At 40.4% G+C, this 10,871-nt stretch overlaps 1 non-coding gene across 1 annotated transcript; it reads right to left on the reverse strand.

Moving 5' to 3' along the window:
* Positions 1–1,175: 1,175 nt before the first annotated feature.
* On the reverse strand, positions 1,176–1,282 carry LOC131250333 (small nucleolar RNA R71). Its single transcript, XR_009173254.1, has one exon. It is a non-coding gene; the product is annotated as a small nucleolar RNA R71 (small nucleolar RNA).
* Positions 1,283–10,871: the final 9,589 nt, after the last annotated feature.

Consider the following 10,871-nt stretch of genomic DNA (forward strand, 5'->3'; position numbering starts at 1 on the left):
GGCTAAAGGTTTTTATTTTATTTTATTTTTAGAAACTAACTTGTTTCCATATTTTGTAGGATCCTGACATAAGTTCCTAAATTGGTAATTCCTTCCTAATTTCTCTACTTTTTTCACTTTTAAAGTTAGGGTTTAAATTTTTCTAATTCTAGTATTTTCCTATTTGTAGGAAATAGTTTATTTTTAGAAATTTTCCTCTTGTTTTTAGAAACTTGGTTAGTTATTCCCCTTTTTAAAAATCAACTTTCTATTTTTATTTTTAGTTACTTTCAAATTGTAGAATTTTAGTTTAGAAACTAACCTTCCTATTTTGTAGACCTTTAAGATAGAAATTTCTAATTCGGTAAGCTCCTTCTCTACTTTCTATTTTTCAGTTCTCTTTTTAATTTACTTTCTAGTTTAGGGCTCTCTTCTTTTAGAAGCTAGTTCACTTCTATCTTTCTTTTAAAGGATTGTCCTTCTCTTTTTAGAATCTAACTTATTTTGTTTTATTTTGCAGGTTTTTAACTTAGGGACTCCAATTTGGTAATTTCTTTCCAACTCTCTCTTTCTATCTAGATTTTCTTTCTCTTTCTTAGGATTAGGTTTTGAATTTAATTGAGGGCTGTGAGTGTTTCATGCCCAAGTGGGCCCGTGACAACACTCGACGTCTCTTGATTGAAGGAGGATTGGTTGAGGGGTTGACTATCCATCACAGGACTAGACACCGCTCGAAATCTCCTGAGTTAATTGAAGTTATGGCTGAAGACCAACCTCCTCTACTTCCACCCAGGGTGGAGGATACCCAAGATGAAAATGAGGTGCATCAGGTACCCCCGCCTCGTACTTTACAAGATTATCTACAACCGGCGGGAGTGAGTATGCCCTCATGTATGATTTTCCCTGAAAACACAGAACAAATGGACATCAAGCCAGGAGTTATCCAACTCCTTCCCAAATTCCATGGACTTGAATCAGAAAGTCCATATTTACATTTGAAAGAGTTCGATGAGATTATAGCTACATTATATTTTCCTAATGTATCTGAGGATACAATCAGGCTGAAACTCTTTCCTTTTTCCTTAAAAGAGAAAGCTAAGACGTGGTTACATTCACTGCGTCCTAGATCCATTGGCACACGGAACGACATGCAGAGGGAATTCATAAAAAAATTCTTCCCACATCATAAAACGATTACCCTCAGAAAAGCGATCATGAACTTTGCCCAAAAGGAAGATAAAACATTCTTCCAATGTTGGGAAAGGTTCAAAGATTTGGTCAGTTCATGCCCACAACACAGATTTAAAACGTGGCGCATTACAAATTTTTTCTATAATGGACTGACATCTTCCATGCGCCAAATGGTCGAGACAATGTGTAATGGAGAGTTCATTAATAAAGATGTCGACGAGGTATGGGACTACCTCAACAGTCTGGCTGAAAAAACACAATCTTGGGACTATTACCCAAAATCAAACACCACGTCTAGGCCGACTCAATTAAAGGAGAAAGGTGGATTATATCTCTTGAAAGAAGAGGATGATCTCAAGTGTAAAGTGACTACGCTCATAAGGAAAGTTGAGGCCATGGAAGGAAAGAAGGATAAGGTTAATGAAATTGTTTGCGGCATCTGTGATTGCAACATTCATACAACTGAAAATTGTCCTACAATACCCGCCTTTCGAGGAGTGTTGAATGAACAAGCTAATGCCGTAAACAACTATCAAAGACTTTTTACTGGACCTAACTCCAATACATACAATCTTGGTTGGAAAAATCATCCAAACTTTAGTTGGAGGAATGGACAAACGGCTACTCCTTAAGGTTTCTTCAATCAAAATCCAAATCAAGTGAAACCTCAAGAGGAACTGGTTCAAAATTCCATACAAGAGCTGGCTCAGGCAATGCGGGGAATTACAGATTTTATGCAAAAGATAGACTCTCGTATGACGGTTATAGAAAAGGGGATGCTTCCTTCACAACCTCTCCCCAATCCTAAACCGCAGTACGAGAGTAATGATCCCAGCTCTTCAAATCAGATGGGGCACGCTAAATCCATCACCACTCTTAGGAGTGGAAAGATCATTGATAAAACTCTTCCGGTTAGGCCCAAAAAGCCTCAAGAACCAGAAGAGGACAATAATGATGGATCCAATGATGCCCCACAAAAATTAGAACCGAAACTTCTAGAGAAGTCAGTTGCTCCGTTCCCCCAACGGTTGGTTTCACCAAAACCTCTCTCTAACTCTCAGGATATCCTAGAGGTGTTGAAACAAGTGAAAGTCAACATTCCTCTACTTGATGTCGTTAAACAGATACCGTCATATGCCAAATTTCTGAAAGACTTATGCACGACCAAACGACGGCAGCGTATTCAAAAGAAGATCTTCTTGACCAAGAAAGTGAGTGTCATCCTAAAGTAAGACGTGCCACAGAAATTCAAGGATCCCGGTAGCCCAACCATATCATATGTAATCGGGGACCATCGAATTGATCATGCACTTCTTGACTTAGGAGCGAGCGTCAATCTGATTCCCTACGCGGTATACAAACAGTTAGGTTTGGGTGAATTAAAACCCACCCTAACCACACTACAACTTGCTGATCGCTCTGTTCGTGTACCAAGAGGGATAATTGAGGATGTGTTGGTCCAAGTTGATAGATTTTACTACCCTATAGATTTTATCATCCTGGACACCGAACTCATCAATAACATAAGCACTCAGATCCCCGTCATTCTTGGCTGCCCATTCCTTGCCACTTCAAATGCAATTATCAATTGCAGGAATGGTGTCATGACTATGTCTTTTGGGAATATGACATTGGAGTCAAACATTTTTTTCAATAACGGCAGAAACTTAGAGGAGGATGACGATTTCCACGACATTAACATGATTGACTCTTTAGTGGAAGATACGACACCTCTAACCTTATCCTCCGACTCTCTAGAGACGTGTCTGGCCCACTCCCATGATTTTGATGATGACATGATTAGGGAGACGTGTGCCTTGCTTGATACTGCACCGGTACTTGAAGTTAACCGGTGGAGGCCACAATTTGAAGAATTGCCATAAACCGATGTAGTGCCTCTACTATCTAACCTCAAGCCGCCGAAGCTTGACCTAAAACCTTTGCCCTCTGATTTAAAATATGCCTACTTAGGTCAAGATGAGACATACCCGGTGGTGATCTCTGCCCACCTAGAGAAAGAACAGGAGAGTATGCTCATATCTACTCTCATTGAGCATAAAGGAGCCCTGGGATAGACGATAGCGGACCTCAAGGGAATCGATCCCTCGATTTGTACTCACCGCATATATCTTGAGGATAATGCAAAAACCGCTCGGCAACCACAACGTAGACTAAATCCAAACATGTAGGAAGTGGTTAAGGCCGAGGTTCTTAAACTATTAGACGTGGGCATCATATACCCTATATCCGATAGTCAATGGGTGACTCCAACTCAAGTGGTCCCTAAGAAGTCTAGAATCACCATCGTAGCCAATGCTAATAATGAACTCGTGCCAACTAGAGTCACTACTAGTTGGAGAATGTGTATTGACTACAGGAAGTTAAATACCGTCACGAGGAAAGACCACTTTCCTTTACCATTCATTGATCAGATCCTGGAAAGGTTAGCTAGTCATTCCTATTACAGTTTCCTTGACAGGTATTCGGGCTACAACCAGATAGAGATAGCCCCTGAAGACCAGGAAAAGACTACATTTACATGTCCCTATGGCACCTTTGCCTATCGAAGAATGTCATTCGGACTATGTAATGCCCCTGCCACCTTTCAGCAATGTATGCTTAGTATCTTTTCTGATATGGTGGGGCAATATCTAGAGGTCTTCATGGATGATTTCTCTGTTTACGGTCCATCTTTCAGCAAGTGCTTGGAAAGTCTTAAATGTGTGCTGAAAAGATGTGAAGAAAAGAACTTGGTACTTAATTGGGAGAAGTGTCATTTCATGGTTCAGAAGGGAATTGTCCTTGGGCATATCATCTCGTCCAAGGGAATCGAGGTAGATAAGGTAAAAATCGATCTTATCTCTAACCTACCTCCACCCAAGAACATCAGAGACGTGCGATCCTTCTTAGGACACGCAGGATTTTACAGGCGATTCATAAAGGACTTTAGTCTCCTCTCTCGTCCTTTATGTACTCTTCTTCAAAAGGATGCTCCGTACGAGTGGACTGAGCAATGCCAGGAAGCTTTCACCAAGCTTAAGGGCACGTTAACCACTGCACCTATCATGCAGCCACCCAACTGGAGCCTTCCTTTTGAGCTTATGTGCGACGCTTCTGATTATGCTCTTGGGGCGGTCCTAGGCCAGAGAAAAGATAAGAGGCCCTACGTCATTCATTATGCAAGTAGAACTTTAAATTCTGCCCAGGTGAACTACTCGACTACGGAAAAGGAACTCTTAGCTGTAGTGTTCGCCTTGGACAAATTTAGGTCCTACTTGATCGGATCCAAGATCATTATCTACACTGATCATGCAGCACTTAAGTATCTTCTTTCTAAGAATGATTCTAAGCCCCGCCTGATACGATGGATCCTTCTACTCCAAGAATTTAATTTGAAAATTAAAGATAAAAAGGGAGTAGAGAATGTAGTGGCCGATCATCTGTCTCGCCTTAATACCTCTGATTCTTTTAAGACGACTCATATCAACGACATGTTCCCTGATGAACAACTGTTCAGAGTCTCCCATTCACCTTGGTTCGCTGATATTGCTAATTATCTTGCTACAGATGTCATACCGACACAGTGGACTGCGCAAGATAAGAAGAAATTCTTCACAGAGGTGCGCAACTTTTTCTGGGATGATCCTTATTTAAATATTGCCCAGACCAAATCCTAAGGAGATGTGTACCAGACAATGAGCATCAGAGCGTCATCTCCTTCTGTCACTCACAGGCTTGTGGTGGTCACTTTTCTGCTAAAAAGACCACGGCTAAGATTCTACAGTGTGGCTTTTACTAGCCCACTATGTTTAGGGACACTCATGAGTTTTATAAAGCTTGTGAGCGTTGTTAGAAATTGGGAGCATTGTCCCGTCGAAATATGATGCCTTTGAATCCCATCCTTATCATTGAAGCATTTGATTGCTGGGGCATCGATTTCATGGGACCATTCCCCCAATCGTTTGAAAATCTGTATATTTTGCTCGCCGTGGATTATGTCACTAAATGGGTCGAAGCGATTCCGTGTCGAACTAATGACCATCGCACGGTCATTAAATTCCTAAAAGAAAACATCATTTCTCGATTCGGAACGCCTCGAGCCATCATTTGTGATGGGGGCTCACACTTTTGTAATAGACCATTCGAGAGCTTAATGAAGAAATACGGTATCTCTCATAAGGTGAGCACCCCGTACCACCCACGGACAAGTGGGCAAGCTGAGATTTCTAATAGGAAAATTAAACACATTTTGGAGAAAACGGTTAGCCCTGATCGTAAAGATTGGTCAATCCGATTGACCGATGCCTTATGGGCATACCGTACTACCTTTAAAACCCCTATTGGAATGTCTCCCTTTATACTTGTCTATGGGAAAGCTTGTCACTTACCTGTGGAGCTGGAACATAAAGCGTACTGGGCGATCAAAAATCTTAATTTCAATCTGAACAACGCTGGCTCGCTACGCAAACTTCAATTGAATGAACTTGAGGAAATCCGGAATGATGCGTACGATAATTCAAGAATTTACAAGGACAAGATGAAAGCATTTCATGACCAACACATTTTGCGAAAATCATTCACGCCTGGTCAGAAGGTCCTTTTGTACAATTCTCGATTACATCTCTTTTCGGATAAGCTTCGATCTCGTTGGACCAGCCCTTACATTGTTGTTACTGTTTTTCCTCATGGGGCCGTTGAGATAAGAGATCCCGACAATGGCAAGGAGTTTAAAGTTAATGGACATCGATTGAAACCATTTGTCGAGAAATTTGATTCAGAGGACATGTCCATGACCCTGACTGCTCCTGTTTACCAGGATTGATCTCCTAGTCTGATGGAGGTATAGGTAGGTTTATCGCTTTCATAGGACTAGGGTAGTTGCTTTATTTGTCTGGCTGAAGACGGTAAACTTAGCGCTCCTGGGAGGCAACCCAGCTCTTCATTTCATTTCATTTTTATCATTAGTTAGTTCAATGTTTGTGGGTAACATTACTGCAAACCCTCACGAGACTACAACTCGTCCACTAGGGGCAACCTAGGGGTTTAAAGGCTTGTTGCATACGCTAAATGCAATCGAGAGCACCTACGAAAGTAGTATAAGTAGAATTTTATTTTTGTTATTTTTGTGTTGCCTTCTCTCTCGTGCTGACCGACGCCCATGCTGCGATTTCTTGGAAAGTGTCTCTCAATTCATCATCCAGGTACTATCTTCCCATCACTTCATATTTACTTTTCGTTGTCCCAAGTGCATTGCACGCTCATATCTTTTACATTGAGGACAATGTAGATTTTAAGGTTGGGGGTGGGAGATTAGGTAACCTAATCAGCATTTTCTTGGTCTTGAGCAAGAATTGTGAAATTTTTTTTTTATTTTGCTGGACTTTCTTGTGAACTCGAAGGGACTTTAACGGTCATCTAGGGCACTTGGAATTTCAAGATACGTGATGTTGGTAATTTAAGATGCTTGAATTCAGTATCTGTTGGATTTCATAGTTAAGTTTGAATTGTTAATCCAAAATTAGAAGTTGTAAACATTGATTGAGTCATGATCTCACATGTCACATCTCGCTTTCACATTAAGGTTTCAGTTTGATATTGAAAGATTTACTTGGTACTCATTAAGCATGAAAGGAACCGGCCTGAGAAAATTAAAAGAATTGGGTGAATAATCTTCATCATAGGTTTGCTCTCTATAGGTGAAGGTTCAATTTCCCAAAGTAGCCGTCGAAAAGGGGTGGGCAATGGTCTTCATCATAGGTTTGCTCCCTATAGGTGAAGATTTGATTCCTCCCCTTGGCGGTATTTTTAATGAAATATATATATATATAAATAAAAATATCAAAGGTCGATTAATGAAAAGATGATCCATAAGGAAAGTTTTGGTTATTATGAACTATCTTATTGTTTACCGATAATATCATGAAATTAAGAAGTAAACCTTAATGATAAGCCGAGATTACACGATACACCAATGGAACTCAATGTTTAGAATTTTTTTTTTGTGAGAGTAATATTTGAACTTGATTATGAAGTTTACCGCAAGCTTGATTCCAAGAGAAAATTCCACTCACCATTGAATCTTAAAATTCTCGCATCTCGATTATTTGTTCACAAGTCACTTTGGTTTATAGGAATTGTCCTTTATTTCTGAAATTATTTTTCGCATACCTTGCTCGGGACTTGCAAGATGCTAGTTGGGGTTTGTGTTGTGGGTCAAATATTGCATATCAGACCCAGTTATTGCATGGATTTACAAGCATGATACCGTTTAATGGCCCGATTTAATCGTGTTTGTGATGCAGAGTGTATTTACGAGCACGAACTGGAAAGGATGCTAAAAGCATGGATTTAAAGCTCAGGCATCACCAAGACATTGGACGGGGCCCCATGGGACCACGATCGAGGATTTACACGTCAAAGATCAGAGAAATTCCAGTCACTCATCTTAAACAGGCCTAAAAGACATCCAGAATACAAGATCATAGGGTTCCCACCATCTAATCAGTTCGAAACTTCATACGTGGCCTGAAGACCATAAATTAACCGTACACATCAAATTTCAACCCTCGGATCCCAATAAAAGTGACTCAACGGACAGATCAGCCACCAAAACAGTGATATGGGGCCCACCTGCTATCAGGATACGCTTTAAATTTGGTCCCCGTGGTTAAAATGAGATGGCAAAATGGATGGATGGATTGGATTTTGCATATACATCAAGGTGGGGTCCATTTTATGCGAGTGGTGTACAGAGGAAGCATGCACTCACCGTGCATCGAACAAACGGAGTCGGTCAGCAGGCGCTGACCCGACGTCCGTGTTTTAAAAGGAAACAGGGACCCCGATTCGCAGCAGGGCTTTGCAAGTGGTCCAATATCAGCATGTGTTTTTATGATCCACACCGTTCAATGTGATCAGGAGGTCAAACCGACTGCACACTGATCTACGGTCCGATTTTTGCGAAAGCAGTGCATGTACAGGGAGTCCAAACGCCGGTCAGATGGATGAAGAACAGAGTCAGTGGGGCGCAGTATTGGAAGTAAAAATCATCTCTTTCTGCATCGAAATTCGACTGCAAGACCGATGAACGGCCCTGATCTATAAAAAGAATATCACAGGTGGGTCACGCAGAGATCAGCGCTACCCCCTGTTTCCGCGTCCGGCCGATTTCTGCGATCATTGTACAGCCATGATGATGATCGTATGAACGATCTGGACCGTCCATTGGGTAGACCATCCCACAATGTCCCAGGGGACGTTGTTCTCTTGGAAATAAGCAAGGGACGAGGGGAGGCAGCGCCCGTTCTCTCGATGCGGAAGTCCTTTCGCATATTAATTCGCAGCGACTGCCTCCTGCTGCGTAAACTGATGCGAAACCAACTCCAACTCGATTACGGACGGCAGCACAGCTCTCCAGGGCTTGCTTTACCTATAAGAAGAGGGAGGCTCGTTTTTTGTGGGGGAGATTTTTTTGTGAAGGGAAGCTTGGACGTGGGGCTGGAAGGTAGAACGTTAGACAGGGGCCAACGGTACTTTTTGTTTTTTATTTATTTTATTTTATTTGTTTTGGATCCAGCCCATTCATGTTGGGCTAAACCTCTTAGCTAGGGCTAAGAGGTGAAGCTTGTGGCGTAATGGGGTTGATCATATGGCTTGGATGCATGTAAGGAACTGACGTTGAGTTTAGTTTGATTAAATGGAATGCTTTCAAGTTTTAATGATTTATTGTGACTTGAATTACAATATCTTTGCAAGGGCTTTGAGTATGTCCATTCCCTTACTGTGACTGTGCAGTTAGGAAACCCTGTTGTTCACCATTGCCCCTTGGACATGATTGGATGACGGAACTCTTCCTGACATTCATACATCACTCAGATTGGCTGTGAATTGGGTTGATTCTGTTGTTTGCTTTGTCTCATGGGCATGGTTTTGTGAAGGAATCCACTCTAATTTACACCCGTCTGATCTCGTGAAGATTAAATCAAGTAAGTTCAGTTCGATTTCCATGATTCTTGATGTAGGCATAAGATCTTCCTGATCTCGACAAGTGGATCCTCTGAATCCCTAGTGTTCTTCCTCTGAATTTCTTAAGTTTAGATTAATCTCTCACCATTATTCATCAATTTACATTGGATTTAGATTACATCTTTTTATTAGTTCTATATCTAGTTAGTTTCAGATCACGTACAAGTTTCGGTCCCTGTGGATTCGACCTCGGTCTTACCGAGTTTATTACAACATCACAACCCTATACTTGGGGAGTGAATAGTATTCTCAAATCTCTAAACCTAAACCTACACATAATTCTAATCTCAACTCCCTAACCTAAACATAAACCTAAATTTGAAAACTTAAACCTAAACTTGATCCCGAACCCGAACCCGATTTCCTAAACCTAAACCTTAAACTATTCTCAATTCCCTAAACCTATAGCTTATAACCTAAACCTAAACCTAAACTTAAACCTTAACCTAAACCTAAACTTAAACCAATAACCTATAACCTAAACCTAAACCTAAAACCTAAATGTATTCTCAAATCCCTAAACCAAAACCCACACCTAATCCAAATCTCAACTCCCTAACCTAAACCTAAACTTCAAAACCCAAACCTAAACCCAATCTCGAACCCGAACCCGATTTCCTAAACCTAAACCTTAACCTATTTTCAATTCCCTAAACCTATAGCTTATAACCTAAACCTAAAGCTAAACATATATAACATATAACCTAAACCTAAACCTAAAACCTAATGTATTCTCAAATCCCTAAACCTAAACCTACGCCTAATCCTAATCTTAACTCCCTAACCTAAACCTAAACCTAAACTTGAAAACCCAAACCTAAACCCGATCCCGAACCCCAACCCGATTTCCTAAACCTAAACCTTAACCTATTCTCAATTCCCTAAACCTATAGCTTATAACCTAAACCTAAACCTAAACCAATAACCTATAACCTAAACCTAAACCTAAAGCCTAAATGTATTCTCAAATCCCTAAACCTAAACCTACACCTAATCCTAATCTCAACTCCCTAGCCTAAACCTAAACCTAAACTTGAAAACCCAAACCTAAACCCAATCCCGACCCGATTTCCTAAACCTAAACATTAACCTATTCTCAATCCCATAAACCTATAACTTATAACTTAAACCTAAACCTAAACCTATACCTTAACCTAAACCAAAACCTAAACCTCTAACATAAACATAAACCTAAACCTAAAACCTAAATGTATTCTCAAATCCCTAAACTTAAACCTACACCTAATCCTAATCTCAACTCTCTAACCTAAACCTAAACCAAAACTTGAAAACCTAAACCTAAACCCGATCCCGAACCCCAACCCGATTTCCTAAACCTAAACCTTAACCTATTCTCAATTCCCTAAACCTATAGCTTATAACCTAAACCTAAACCTAAACCTAAACGAATAACCTATAACCTAAACCTAAACCTAAAACCTAAATGTATTCTCAAATCCTTAAACCTAAACCTACACCTAATCCTAATCTCAACTCCCTAACCTAAACCTAAACGTAAATTTGAAAACTCAAACCTAAACCCGATCTCGAACCCGAACCCGATTTCCTAAACCTAAACCTAAACCTTAACCTATTCTCAACTCCCTAAACCTATATCTTATAACCTAAACCTAAACCTAAACCTAAACCTAAACCTATATAACATATAACCTAAA

Source organism: Magnolia sinica, chromosome 6, assembly GCF_029962835.1.
Source record: "Magnolia sinica isolate HGM2019 chromosome 6, MsV1, whole genome shotgun sequence".
Lineage (NCBI taxonomy): Eukaryota > Viridiplantae > Streptophyta > Magnoliopsida > Magnoliales > Magnoliaceae > Magnolia > Magnolia sinica.